The 15,469-nt window shown below is 45.6% G+C and overlaps 1 long non-coding RNA gene across 11 annotated transcripts; it reads right to left on the minus strand.

The window, feature by feature from the left end:
* Window positions 1–6,071: 6,071 nt before the first annotated feature.
* Window positions 6,072–11,388, minus strand: LOC147977192 (uncharacterized). 11 transcript variants are annotated; one of them, XR_015601793.1, is made up of 5 exons: window positions 11,126–11,388; window positions 10,900–11,006; window positions 10,742–10,771; window positions 10,359–10,452; window positions 6,072–9,723 (listed from the first exon to the last, which is right to left on the minus strand). It is a non-coding gene; the product is annotated as an uncharacterized LOC147977192 (long non-coding RNA). The 11 variants fall into 11 exon arrangements; XR_015601788.1 differs by having other exon boundaries at window positions 6,072–7,409; window positions 9,141–9,262; window positions 10,900–11,388; XR_015601787.1 differs by having other exon boundaries at window positions 6,072–8,798; window positions 9,141–9,262; window positions 10,900–11,388.
* Window positions 11,389–15,469: the final 4,081 nt, after the last annotated feature.

A 15,469-nucleotide genomic window follows, 5' to 3' on the forward strand; every position in this document is an offset into this window, starting at 1 on the left:
TTCTGTTAGTGCCATTAGTTTTAGAAAAATTATAAACTCAAATTTGAATAGTTAAAATTTGAATTCTTTGAAATTTGTGTGAATCACAAGTTTGTGATTAACTTTACTAAAAAATGAACATAGATGCACCTATAGAGAAAATTCGACCTAAATTCATAGTTTTCAAATGAACTCTGAAAAAGTTGGCATAGCATGCTCGTCTGTTACAAATTTGGCATGGTATCATCATAATAGTTGTGGGAGAAATTCTTCACTTTTTCTTCGCTTTTGTCATTTGCTTATTGCGCCGTAACCATGGATAATCTTCATCGTTTATCAGGATGCTTGGGTCAGCCTTGACATTGAAGGGAGGAATTTCATGAAACCTTTCATAATCTTCAGACATGTCTGTCTTACCCTCCACTCCCAGGATATCCCTTTTTCCTGAAAGAACTATGTGGCGCTTTGGCTCATCGTATGATGTATTCGTTTCCTTATCTTTTCTTTTTCTCAGTCTGGTAGACATGTCCTTCACATAGATAACCTGTGCCACATCATTGGCTAGGACGAACGGTTCGTCAGTGTACCCAAGATTTTTCAGATCCACTGTTGTCATTCCGTACTCTGGGTCTACATGTACCCCGCCTCCTGACAGATTGACCCATTTGCACTTAAACAAAGGGACCTTAAAATCTTGTCTGTAGTCAAGTTCCCATATGTCCACTATGTAACCATAATATGTGTCCTTTCCCTTCTCGGTTGTTGCATCAAAGCGGACACCGCTGTTTTGGTTGGTGCTCTTTTGATCTTGGTCAATCGTGTAAAATGTATTCCCATTTATCTCGTATCCTTTGTAAATCAATACAGTCAAAGATGGTCCCCTGGACAACAAGTACAACTCATCACAAACAGTGTTGTCACCTCTGAGACGTGCTTCCAACCAACTGCTGAAAGTCCTAATGTGTTCACATGTAATCCAGTCGTCGCACTGCTCCGGGTGTTTGGAGCGCAGACTGTTCTTGTGTTCATCGACATATGGGGTCACCAAGGTAGAGTTCTGTAGAACTGTGTAGTGTGCTTGAGACCAAGAATGCCCGTCCCTGCATATTATTGAGTCCGCTCCTAGCGTGCCTTTTCCAGTCAGTCTCCCCTCATACCGCGATTTAGGGAGACCTATCTTCTTAAGGCCAGGAATGAAGTCAACACAAAACCCGATGACATCCTCTGTTTGATGGCCCATGGAGATGCTTCCTTCTGGCCTAGCGCGGTTACGGACATATTTCTTTAGGACTCCCATGAACCTCTCAAAGGGGAACATATTGTGTAGAAATACGGGCCCCAGAACGGCAATCTCGTCGACTAGATGAACTAGGACATGCGTCATGATATTGAAGAAGGATGGTGGGAACACCAGCTCGAAACTGACAAGACATTGCGCCACATCACTCCTTAGCCTTGGTACCATTTCTGGATCGATCACCTTCTGAGAGATTGCATTGAGAAATGCACATAGCTTCACAATGGCTAATCGGACGTTTTCCGGTAGAAGCCCCCTCAATGCAATCGGAAGCAGTTGCGTCATAATCACGTGGCAGTCATGAGACTTTAGGTTCTGGAACTTTTTCTCTGGGATATTTATTATTCCCTTTATATTCGACGAGAAGCCAGTCGGGACCTTCATACTGAGCAGGCATTCAAAGAAGATTTCTTTCTCATCTTTCGTAAGAGCGTAGCTGGCAGGACCTTCATACTACTTCTGAGGCATGCCGTCTTTTTCGCGCAAACGTTGCAGGTCCTCCCGTGCCTCAGGTGTATCTTTTGTCTTTCCATACACGCCCAAGAAGCCTAGCAGGTTCATGCAAAGGTTCTTCGTCACGTGCATCACGTCGATTGAAGAGCGGACCTCTAGGTCTTTCCAGTAGGGTAGGTCCCAAAATATAGATTTCTTCTTCCACATGGGTGCGTGTCCCTCGGCGTCATTCGGAACAGCTACTGCGCCGGGACCCTTTCCAAAGATTACGTGTAAATCATTGACCATAGCAAGTACGTGATCATCGGTACGCATGACGAGCTTCTTCCGGTGATCTGCCTCGCCTTTGAAATGCTTGCCTTTCTTTCGACATTGATGGTTGGTTGGAAGAAATTGACGATGGCCCAGGTACACATTCTTCCTGCATTTGTCCAGGTATATACTTTCAGTGTCATCTAAACAGTGTGTGCATGCGTGGTATCCTTTGTTTGTCTGTCCTGAAAGGTTACTGAGAGCGGGCCAATCGTTGATGGTCACGAACAGTAACGCCTTTAGGTTAAATTCCTCCTATCCGTGCTCATCCCACGTACGTACACCGTTTCCATTCCACAGCTGTAAAAGTTCTTCAACTAATGGCCTTAGTTACACATCAATGTCGTTGCCGGGTTGCTTAGGGCCTTGGATGAGAATTGGCATCATAATGAACTTCCGCTTCATGCACATCCAAGGAGGAAGGTTATACATACATAGAGTGACCGGCCAGGTGCTGTGATTGCTGCTCTGCTCCCCGAAAGGATTAATGCCATCCGCGCTTAAAGCAAACCATACGTTCCTTGGGTCCTTTGCAAACTCATCCCAGTACTTTCTCATGATTTTTCTCCACTGCGACCCGTCAGCGGGTGCTCTCAACTTCCCGTCTTTCTTACGGTCCTCACTGTGCCATCGCATCGACTTGGCATGCTTTCCGTTTCTGAATAGACGTTTCAACCGTGGTATTATAGGAGCATACCACATCACCTTCGCAGGAACCCTCTTCCTGTGGGGCTTGCCGTGAACATCACCAGGGTCATCTCGTCTGATCTTATACCGCAATGCACCGCATACGGGGCATGCGTTCAGATCCTTGTATGCACCGGGTATAGGATGCAGTCATTAGGGCATGCATGTATCTTCTCCACCTCCAATCCTAGAGGGCATACGACCTTCTTTGCTGCGTATGTACTGTCGGGCAATTCGTTATCCTTTGGAAGCTTCTTCTTCAATATTTTCAGTAGCTTCTCAAATCCTTTGTCAGGCACAGCATTCTCTGCCTTCCACTGCAGCAATTCCAGTACGGTACCGAGCTTTGTGTTGCCATCTTCGCAATTGGGGTACAACCCTTTTTTGTGATCCTCTAACATGCGATCGAACTTCAGCTTCTCCTTTTGACTTTCGCATTGCATCCTTGCATCGACAATGACCCGGCGGAGATCATCATCATCGGGCACATCGTCTGGTTCCTCTTGATCTTCAGCACCTTCACCCGTTGCAGCATCATTGGGCACATCGTCTGGTTCCTCTTGATCTTCACCAGCTCCCCCCGTTGCAGCATCACGGTATTCAGGGTGCACGTAGTTGTCATCGTACTCTTCTTCTTCGTCGTCTTCCATCATAACCCCTATTTCTCCGTGCCTCGTCCAAACATTATAGTGTGGCATGAAACCCTTATAAAGCAGGTGGGTGTGAAGGATTTTCCGGTCAGAGTAAGACTTCGTATTCCCACAATCAGGGCATGGACAACACATAAAACCATTATGCTTGTTTGCCTCAGCCGCATCGAGAAACTCATGCACGCCCTTAATGTACTCGGAGGTGTGTCTGTCACCGTACATCCATTGCCGGTTCATCTGCGTGCATTATATATAATTAAGTGTCCAAATTAATAGAAGTTCATCATGACATGCATTAAAAGCAAAGTACATACATAGTTCTCATCTAACAACATATAGCTCTCCAGAGCATCTAATTAATTAAACCATACATTGAAACTATGTAAAACATTTTAATGCGAAAACAAAGGCGATCATAATCGCAACCAAGGTAACAATTGATCCAACGGCATAATGATACCAAGCCTCGGTATGAATGGCATATTTTCTAATCTTTCTAATCTTCAAGCGCATTGCATCCATCTTGATCTTGTGATCATCGGCGACATCCGCAACATGCAACTCCAATATCATCTTCTCCTCCTCAATTTTTTTATTTTTTCCTTCAAGAAATTTTTTTCTTCTTCAACTAAATTTAACCTCTCGACAATAGGGTCGGTTGGAATTTCCGGTTCACATACATCCTAGACAAATAAAATCTATGTCACGTTTGTCCGCATAATTTTCATAAACAATAAATGAACCAATAGTTATAAAGATTAATGTATATACCACATCCGAATCATAGAAAGGACGAGGGCCGACGGGGGCGGATACCAAAACCATCGCACTATATAAGATGCAATAATAAAAGTAAGAAAATGATACAAGTATCTATCTAAACATACAAGTAACAATATTTTTCCTTTCAGAAAGAAGATAAGAACAAGAGGCTCACCACGGTGGTGTCGGTGTTGAGATCGGCGCGGGTGATCGACGGCGGTGAAGACGGGGGTGGGGCGTGACGGGCTGCTAAATCTAGACAAATCTCGAGGAAAATGGAGCTTTGAGGTCGAGCTTCGAGAGGAGAAAGCTTAACTAGTGTGGCTCGGGCATTTAATCGAACACCTCACGTGCATAGGAGGTGAGCTAGAGCACCACAAACACCTCCCCTCGCCGGCCCAGAAAAACAGAGCACTGGAGTGCTCTGCTCGCGGGCGAGGGTATATATAGGCAGCACTATTGGTCCCGGTTCGTGGCATGAACCGGGACTAAAGGGGAGCCTTTGGTCCCGGTTCAGGCCACCAACCGGGACCAATGGTGGTGGGCCAGGAGCCAGGCCCATTGGTCCCGGTTCGTCCCACCAACCGGGACCAAAAGGTCCAGACGAACCGGGACCAATGGCCCACGTGGCCCGGCCGGCCCCCTGGGCTCACGAACCGGGACTAATGGGCTGCCACGGCCTGAACCGTTGCCCCCTTTTCTACTAGTAACATACTCCCTCCGTTTCTAAATATTTGTCTTTTAGAGATTTCAAATGGACTATCACATACGAATGTATATAGACATATTTTAGAGTGTAGATTTACTCATTTTGCTCCATATATAGTCACTTGTTAAAATCTCATAGAAAGACAAATATTTAAAAACGGAGGAAGTAGATGTGGATCGCCATGGCACCCCCGTCTGCTGCGTGCTGGGCTTGGGCTGTCGCCACCGTGAGCTACGAGGCCACTGATGAAGACATGTATCTAGGGTAGGGTCATGGACCTGTCCTAACTACCCTACCCAAGGACATCCCTAGAAGATATCACCTTTCAATCGACTTGAAGGTGTTCCACTCGACAGACTCGAAGACACTCGACCATGAAGCAATCACTCGACCAAGATCCAACCACTCGACGGCCAGAAGACCTAAAGCCACTCCGCACGCTAACGGTCGGTCATTGAGTAGCTTTTATGATCACTAGATGACACCATGTATTGAAAGAGTATACATTAATATTATTCGGGTACATATTGAAACATATGAGAAAAATTTCCAATACCCATGTAATATACAAGGACATATCAGTATTAACAGAACCGTTAATTAGTCAGACACAAATCCACACCCGAGAAGCACATTACACAGGATTGAAACTTTTAAGCCTCACATTCCCAAGCAATCTTAAGGAGGGACAACAGAATTGAAATTACTGATGCAAAGTATCAGCAATTAGTAATATTTATACACACAACTTCTTTATTGTAGTCATATGATGATGTGTAGTCATATGATGATGAAATCAGTACGTAAATCAGCACCAAGGATAGCCGATCAGACAAACAAATATTCTGCATCCCACTGAACAACACTATTATGCAATTTTAAAAGGCCCTCAGTTCTACTTTCTATAAGAGCTTGAAGTTTTGGAGCCAAGGCTACGAACCTTCAAATCCAACCAAACATCTTACCATGCAAACACGGTAAAATGGGAAAGAAAGACTCTAAATGTGACGCACCAAAAGCGGAAGAAAATGTTGAACGACCTGGGCGTGAGGAGTTGTGCCTCGGCCAGCCAGGTTTTTGAAGCATGTGTTTAATGCATATATATATATATATATATATATATATATATATATATATATATATATATATATATATATATATATATATATATATATAGATGATAGACAAAGAGGAAGCAATGATATTAAATGATGGTAGCATATATTGATCTCGTAGTGCTGATGCATACTGTTCTAAGAAATTTACAATGAGCGTAAGCAAATAGAAACTTAGTTTTGATACATAGTGTTTTAAGAGAACCCCGTGCTGATACATAGTATTGGCGCACCATATAGATGGTTGTAGTTATGAGCCGATGATCATCCGGCAGAGCCGTTGATACATATGCCCTAAATATCCATTGGTGATCCATCATTACCTAAAGCAAAGATTCCTTCAATATCATCGTTCAGGCTCCAATAATATATGTTTGTCTGTTGGAGATCATACTCTAACTGTGTAGTTGCATCATTCAGACGATCAATAGCAACATATCTTACATGTGACAAGACATGATTTAGATTGTTATCTTTGGATGTTGATCCTCCTATGAAGTTGGCATATATTATACGGTAAAGTTCTTTTGCTGCTATGTTATTTCCATTGAGGGTGCTAGATTTAGGACGATGATGTTGTCATCTTGTGATCACTACAAATACAGAATCTTCTCCAACATTACTTAGGAGCACAAACCACTTTCCACAAAAAGTTCAATTGGGTCAAGCAAAGGGAATGAGAACCGAAAAGGATACAAAGGAGCAATATTTCCTGAAAGCATGGCTGGACCAACTCTTTGTTGGTTGCAAGCGGTCGTGATGTTACAGCCTATAGCTCCAACGACTCAAGATCATCAATGAATAAGGACCCTACACCATACTCCAACCTTTCAGTGACACATGCATCATATGACATTTCACAATAGCAATGCGAGACTCATTATTTAGGTAAATTTCATGATATTAGGCATAGAACAACAATTCCAGCTATATAAACACAAGATTACCAAATTATGGAAGGTACTAAGGAACCATAACACTTTTCAGTAAGAACTTCATAGTGAGCACTAAAACTAAAGTCAACCAAACAAGGCACTTTAAAATGAACTATCATTTCAACTCAAATGTGTTAAGAAGTCCCGACTGATCACTTTGTCCTGCTCAATTGAAGTGGTGATCGAATATGTCAATATCATATCACTTTGGAGCTATAATCCAACAACGGTGAAGTATGAAATTCTGAAAAGATTACAATGGATCTTGAAAAATTAACAAAGCTAGCCTGCCAAAAACCACTGGATCCAAGAAAAAAAATTGAAAAGAAACCCTGATGAACAATTTATAATCCAGTAATGTAAGTTATTACTAATTCTTCTAAATACAAGTTAAGGTTAAGTAATAATAGTCAGAAATGACAATAACAATTTCTACCAACACAAGATCTGAAGCTGAACAACCAATATAGCTCTTTATTTCCTTAGCTGCTCCAGGAGCCTTATTTGCATCTGTAATCAAATACAGGAGGCGCACAAACATACTATTCTCCATTACTTATTGTGTGTACCAGTAACGACAGGAAGCTTCTGCCTCACATAATCAAATTACATTTCGAAAAAAATGATATAAAAACACAAACTTAATAAGCATCTAAGTGCGAGTTTGCAACACAGAATTCTAATGCATTGGTATCATGAAAATTAACTCACACTTGACAAAACTGAATTTTTGAATCAAGTTACTATTATACATATATCTAGTGACAGGTTAATGATTTATGTCTTTATAAAGATGGCATTAGACTCCCATAGCTACACTCACCAATGAGATCTATGGCGGCATAAATCAAATGCGTGCTCGATCAAGGACCTTATTAAGCTGCACTGATTGAGGCAGTGGTAACTATTTAATGACCAGCTATAAAAGAAAAATTTATACCATGTCATTAGTCTCCTCTCAAATTATCATTGTGCGGCACTTTACTCCGCCAGTGTGGATTTGGCATAGTAAGGTTTTAAGAAGATAGCTTGAATTGTATGTGTTCGTCTCAGTACTCCAAGAAAAAGTAACACTTAAATTGTAGCTCACTTCTTGGTCTAGCTCACTAATCATTCAAAAATGTATACACATACATACTGGTTAACAAGGTAGAGAACACAGGTACCTGACGGCAGTACTGAAAATAGTACACAATTATGAGTTATTAACAAGAAAAGTGGATGTCTTGTGTATTCAGGAATAATTATATCCATTACAGAGGTAATAACAGTACCAAGACTCGTACTACCATTGCTGAATAACAGAGATGTAGGATAAATAAATGTCACAACAGTATCTCGTTTCCTTGATATTAAGGGAAGATATTAAGTGTCTAATGCTTAATCCTATATTTGCCAAATCACTATCGAGTATTTTGTTACAAATCACCAGCAAAAGCTCAAGCAAAATTCTAGTCCATATGCAATCCATGATGTATAATTATATGTGCTTTCGCCATCTACCTAGACCAATCAGACATGATCACCTTAAAAAATCAGACTATGTGTTTTCTCTGAAAGTTTACCTAAAAATAGTAAACTACATGATAGCAGACATGTAGGTTAGCAAGCCTGTGTAAAGACATGATTGGTTACAAAACTACATCAGTGCATTGTATCTCTCGTCCTGGGCGGACATGAGGAACGCTTGCATCATCTCGAGCTAATTGTGACGAAGAGCTCGTCATGCCGGACTCCAAGTTGCAGAGCCACCTCCTCAACCAGTGTGGATTTGGCGTGGCCGTGCACTGCAACCAGCACAGACTTGCTAACGCTTACCTAATATATTTTTTTCTTCCGTCTATTTAACATATTTCTCTTCATATCCAGCTTGCAAAGAAAAGTGTGTTATAACCGTTTCTGTAAAATTTGAACAAATCAAAGCAAGTGTTCAGTTTATTTTTCACCAGCTGTTCATTGGATCCTACTCTAGTTGTAAGGAGTTTGTAAAGTATGAATCATATTCAGCCAATAACATGTCGCGTATATAATAACATCTTAGGCCAACAATGCATTTTAGGAGAGCAATATATCAATATATCTATGATAGATGAGGAATGCAAGTAATTTTCCCATACATCAGAGCTAAAAAAGTTTAAACCTACAATTAATGAGCAAATCAAATTCCAATAAGTATGCAATGATGCAATGGCCAGGAGCTAATTTCATCAATATTGTAATCTACTTCTGTAAAGAGAGAACCTCATCAATATTGTATTTTGATTCCCGCAGTCATTCACTCCAGAAGTTTAGGTCCCAGTGTACCAGATCATTGGCTTCTGCAGAACAAAAATCTTTCACAGAGGCTTTTAGATCTTCCATATCTGCACTAAGAAAAGCAACAATTAAGACATCTGTGTATTTCAGCCTAGTTCCTAATATGAGAACAATAATTGATGAAGGAGATATAATGCTGATAGATAGGCCAAACGAGGACGGCACGCCGGTTGCTTGTATACAGCCGCGGGCTGTCGATCCAGCGCGCACCCCAATGACCGTGCTTGTGTCTGATTCAGCGTCGTGCTTACGTCAAAGGTCCGCCGGGCTGACCGGCGCTCCTCGCGCCACGGGTACGAAAAACAACCATCTCGTCATGGCTATCCACCTCTATTCCCCGTGCTTGCTGTTGCGTGTGTCCCCTCGTGCTTGTTCTGTGCATTTATGTTGGATTGCTACTACTGAGCGCTGGGTGCTGGTCTGTTTATGGTCTCCATGGTGACCTTCTGGCTTGTGACGCCGCCATTTCACATCAGCAATCTCCACCTTCAGGTCAGGATTCTCACAACTATACCTCATATGAGTGAGTACCAAGAATTACTATTTGCATATGTAAACAACAAGAGGTACTCTGCCAGATTCTGAAGCACATATATTACAACAACATGCATTGGTTTGGGCATATATAAACAATGATCACCTAGTCTACTGGATCCTAGAATCAAGAATTAGTAAGAAGCTAAGAAAACTGGGCACACCCTACAAACATCAGAGACGAACTAACATGCATATATATCTGTCCCAAAGCAGTAGGCAGGAAGCAAACCACCAGCACAAGCACAAGCAAGCAAGGAGATCCTTTATTAGGACGCAACAAGTCTTCTTTTTCTTGGGAGCTCCTAGAGAGTTAAATTAGAGTACTGGTACAGAAATAAGAAGAACATGCTCAAACATAAATAACAGGATAGGAGTTCAAACTTGAAAATGAATCTCCGGCTATTACAACTCTAAAAGATTGTAATAGAATAGAGCATTGCTAGAAACAAGAAAACTACTTGGCTGGTTTTATCTTGAACAATGTGATTCCCAGGAACCAACACAGATTTTCTGTCTCCCTCAAAACGAGTTAGCATATCAAACACAGTACACTGTATCTACTCTTGCAGAAAAATGAGAAGAGATTGAATAGTAATATTCTGGTACCTCTAGGCTCATCCTTCGGAGGAAACATTGCAAAAGATCCAATGAAATTGGACACCCTCCCAAACGTCGTCTCGGACATGGACTGGTCCTAAACCTGCACAACATAAGCATGATTTCAGGTTGTGTATTCAGAGCACACAAGAAGAGAAGCAAACAAGACAACAAATCCATGAATAACTCTCTAAAATAAGTGATGCGATGGCTATATATATGCAAAAAAATCGTGCGATTGCAATCTCTTTATCAGTCACAGTGTGGCCCTGCTACTGCTGAAGTCAGTCAGGACCAGTTTGCCAAGTTGCCCAAATAAAATCTCAGGATTCCCCAATCAACACAACAAAGAGGCTAAACAAGCACACAAAGTAGGCATGATGTTTACTCACGATGGCCTTACTGGAGCTCCCATACTTGCCCTGTTTAGTAAAACACAAAACAAGAAATCCAAATTAGATTAAAGAACCAAGGGGGCAAGAGGTAGAAAAAAACAGGGGAGGAAGATGGTGAAGCCAAAGATGTGCAACAGAGATTGGGGAACGACGACCGGTAAGCTGCAGCCCATAGTGATGGTCGGCATTCCACCATGACGCGAGCGACGCCGGAGCTCCAGCCTGGCTGCTCCTTCCCCATGCCCATCCTACTCACCCTCCCCTGCTCCTCCACACCAAGCATGAAGACCACACCAGCCATGCTCTCTCAGCCCGATCCAGAACGCGGGAAGAGAAAGAGGTCGGGGAAGAGAGAGGGCACAGAGGGGAGAGGGGGAGTACCATTCAGCCCGTGCTTTCCCATGGCGGCGACCTGCGACCGGACCAGAACCACAGCGCACAACGCCGGAGATGGGGGCTAGGTCCAGCGAGCCGCGATCGTCCCACTGAGCACCGAGAGGGCAGGGAGGAGGAGAGGACGCGGTGAGGCGAGGGTGAGCGGAAGCGATCTGGATGGCGGCGGGGCAGGGAGGCGGGCGCGGGTCGAGGGGGAGAGAGAGGTGAGCAGGAGGAAGAGGATAGGGGGCCGCGCGAGTGTGGGAGGACCAGCGGCTAGGTCTTCTCCACAGGAGCGGCTCCATTTTATACTCCGGTGCGTGAAATGACGAAAATGCCCCCGGCGGGGCACTGAATTAATAGGCAGTGGCAAGAGCGATTTAAAGGCGACGTGGAAGCAACGGTTGTCACTACGAGTTCTTCAGGGTTTATATGTTCACAAGTATAGTACTTTATTAGAGGCGTTACCAGTAACGCCCAGCCTTAATGTACTTTAAACCCCTTGTAACGGTGGGTTGGCTGGGGTCCTGGCGCACTCTATATAAGCCACCCCCCTCCACAGGCACAAGGGTTCGCACCCCTGTAATCTATACACACATAATTCAGTCGACCGCCTCCGGGCTCCGAGACGTAGGGCTATTACTTTCTCCGAGAAGGGCCTGAACTCGTAAACCTCGTGTGCCTACAACTACTCCATAGCTAAGATCTTGCCTCTCCATACTTACCCCCCTACATTACTGTCAGAGTTAGAACCACGACAGTTTGCGCCCATCTTGGGGCAGGTGTCTTAGCGACTTGTTGGAGAAGTTGCGATTTTTTCGATCCCTTTGATCATGGTTTCGGGCGGAGTTTTGGTGGAGGGCCGCGAGATCCGTCTCGGCGCGCTCACGTTCATCGCTGACGACTCCGCTTGGCTTTAGGAGGCTCCACTCGACGTCGACGCGCTCCCCGTCCGCGGGGCGACGCACTTTCACGCATGCGTCCGTGGTGTCCTCCTGCGGCAGCCGTCGACCCAGTATCGGTCGGCTCTTGTGGCGTCCTCCCTCCCTGTCTCCCGCCGGCGCAAGCGCTCCGGTCAGTCGAGGCTTCAGCGGTGGGTGAGGCATGCGGTGGCCCGCCAGTCGGCCACCCCTCAAGTCGTGGCGATCGAGCCCGACGAATCTCTCTACGGCCTGTTCGACCTGTCGACCGGTTCCGCAGAGACCGCATCCGAGTGCGACAGCAGTGATCCGGCGGCGGAGGTTCTGATGGTCGATGGACCGCGCAGTCCTCCTGATTTTCCCCGCACCGACGGAGGCGCAGGTGGGGGCGACCCGTCGCATCCCCATGAGGAGTATCTCCCCGAGCCTCTCACGTCGCTGCAGAGAGAGGAACTTCACCGCCGGAACATGGATGCACTTCACACTCCTATCGTTGGAGAAACCCCCGAGGCCCGTGCCTTGGAGGACGTGCGCCTGGCCAACTTGGCTGAGCGCACTCGACTAGAGAACCTCCAGCATGCACTCGACGAGCGAGCGCGTCAACGGGTTCCAGAATCCAGTCGACGTCAGCTCTTTCCGCCCCCGCAGGTATATCGAACTCCAATTCAGAATTTAGCAGCTGCAGCCCGTATAGTGGAGTCGATTCAGCCCTCCCAGTCAGAGGCTGGCAGAGGCTTGATACAGATCAGAGCGTTACTCCGGGCAGCAGGAGACCAGAATTTCGTTGTTTCTCAGTCGCAGAACATGATTCGTAGCAGATCCATTGCCGCAGACACAGTTCAGTCGGCTCATAGCCCAAGATCTCCTCCGAGGCGTGAGGGACGTGACGACCGGCGTAATCAGCATAGGAGCCGCGAGCAGTATGATCACCGATTCGATCGTGATGATCGACGTCGAGTGCCCGCCCCTCCCCCAAGGAGCGGATCGTACGTGCCTCGACAGCAGGATGACAGGCGCCCCCATAGTGTTGGGCGAAGTATTCCATTCGACCCCAGAGAACCAGGCTTTGATGCGAGATCCATTCTCATTCAAGGTTTGGTCGACAGGAACAGAGCTCATCGAGAAGGTCACGACAGAGATGCGCCTACCAGCAGCAGAGTGCATGTTTCAGGGCTAGAGTATTTTAGCAGAGCCATCAGGGCTGCAGTGATTCCTCCCAACTTCAGGTTGGCGACTGGAGTCAGTAAGTTCACTGGTGAGTCCAAGCCCGATACTTGGCTTGAAGACTACCGAGTGGCCGTCCAGATTGGCGGTGGCAATGATGAAGTGGCCATGAAGCACCTGCCTCTCATGTTGGAGGGCTCGGCCAGAGCATGGCTGAATCAGTTAGCACCTAGCAGCATTTACACTTGGGAAGATCTCGCCCGAGTGTTTGTCATAACATTTGAAGGAACATGCAAGCGACCAGCAGGTCTTACAGAACTGCGGTCTTGTGTGCAGAAACCGGATGAAACTTTGAGGGATTACATCCAGAGATGGATCACATTGCATCACACGGTAGAAAATGTGCCTGATCACCAAGCAGTCTGTGCCTTCAAGGAAGGTGTCAAGTACAGAGAATTGAATCTGAAATTCGGTCGAACCGGAGAGATGTCTCTGAATCGGATGATGGAGATTGCCACCAAGTACGCCAATGGTGAAGATGAGGATCGACTCCGGAGTGGCAAGCACAAGTCAGTCGCCCAGAAAACCGGAGGAGGAAATTCCAATCGGAAACAGAAGCGGAAAGCTGAGCCAGCTGCTCCTGGGGAAGCCCTGGCTGTAACCCAAGGAAAGTTTAAGGGGAAACCCAAGGGACCTTGGAACCCCAAGAAAGTTAAAGACCAAGACGGAAATGATGTGTTGGATCTGCCGTGTCACATCCACACCAAGAAAGATGAAGAGGGTAAACTCATTTACCCGAAACATACCACTCGACAGTGTCGGCTCTTGATCCAGCAGTTCCAGGGCAAACAACCCAAAGATAAAGAAAAGGAGTCGGACAAAGTTGAGGACAAAGAAGATAGTGATGATGGCTACCCCCAGGTCAATTCCACCCTGATGATTTTTGCTGATGTTAAAAGCAAAAGTTGACTGAAAGTTATCAACCGTGAGGTGAATATGGTTGCTCCGGCGACACCCAGTTATTTGAAGTGGTCTCAGACTGCCATCACATTCGACCAGTCCGATCATCCAATGCACATTGCCACCCCTGGGAGGCAAGCTTTGGTGGTCGACCCAGTTGTCGAAGGCACTCGACTGACCAAAGTCCTGATGGATGGTGGCAGTGGTTTGAACATACTGTACGCAGAGACGTTAAAAGGGATGGGCATTCCGATGTCCAGACTCAGTACCAGCAACATGAGTTTCCACGAAGTCATTCCTGGGAAGAAGGCTGAGTCACTCAGCCAAATTGCTCTTGATGTGGTTTTCGGTGATTCCAAGAATTACCGCAAAGAAAAGTTTACATTCGAGGTTGTGGATTTTCAAAGTGCTTATCTGCCATTTTGGGCAGGCCAGCTTGTGCACGCTTCATGGCTCGACCATGTTATGTGTATCTCAAATTGAAGATGCCTGGTCCCAAAGGTGTGATCACTGTTACGGGCAATCGGAAGAAGGCAGAAGAGTGTTTTCAGAAAGGCTCAAAGATTGTTGATGCTCAGATGGCGGTGGTGGAGCTGTAGGAGTACCAGAAGACTGCAGACCCGAGTGATTTGTTGCGAGCCAAGAAGCCCACTACAGAATCAGCTTTTCAGTCGTCTGGTGAAACAAAGCCGGTTCACATTCACCCGACCGACCCCAGCGCTGCTCCGACTCATATCTCAACAACACTCGACTCCAAATAGGAAGAAGCGCTCATCCAGTTCCTCCGTGAGAACTGGGACATCTTTGCATGGAAGCCTTCTGACATGCCGGGTGTTCCCAAGGGGCTGGCTGAGCACCGCCTACGAGTCGACCCAACAGTGAAACCTGTCAAAGAACATCTCCGACGGTCCGCCGTCCAGAAGAGAAAGGCTATTGGCGAGGAGGTGGCTCGGCTCTTAGCAGCGGAGTTCATCCGAGAGATTTACCACTCCGAGTGGCTTGCCAACGTGGTCATGGTCCCCAAGAAGGACAAGTCACTTCGCATGTGCATTGACTTTAAGCATATCAATCGGGCCTGCCCGAAAGATCAGTTTCCTCTCCCCCGCATTGACCAGATAGTCGACTCGACTGCGGGGTGTGAGCGATTGTCTTTTTTAGACGCCTATTCCGGGTACCATCAGATCCGTCTGTACGGACCCGACGAGATTAAAACAGCTTTCATCACTCCATTCGGGTGCTTCTGTTATGTAACCATGCCATTCGACCTCAAGAATGCCGGAGCCACGTTCATGAGGATGATTTAGAA

The sequence above is a fragment of the Triticum urartu genome, chromosome 4A, assembly GCF_056163025.1.
Source record: "Triticum urartu cultivar PI428250 chromosome 4A, HENAU_Tu73, whole genome shotgun sequence".
NCBI classification, from domain to species: domain Eukaryota; kingdom Viridiplantae; phylum Streptophyta; class Magnoliopsida; order Poales; family Poaceae; genus Triticum; species Triticum urartu.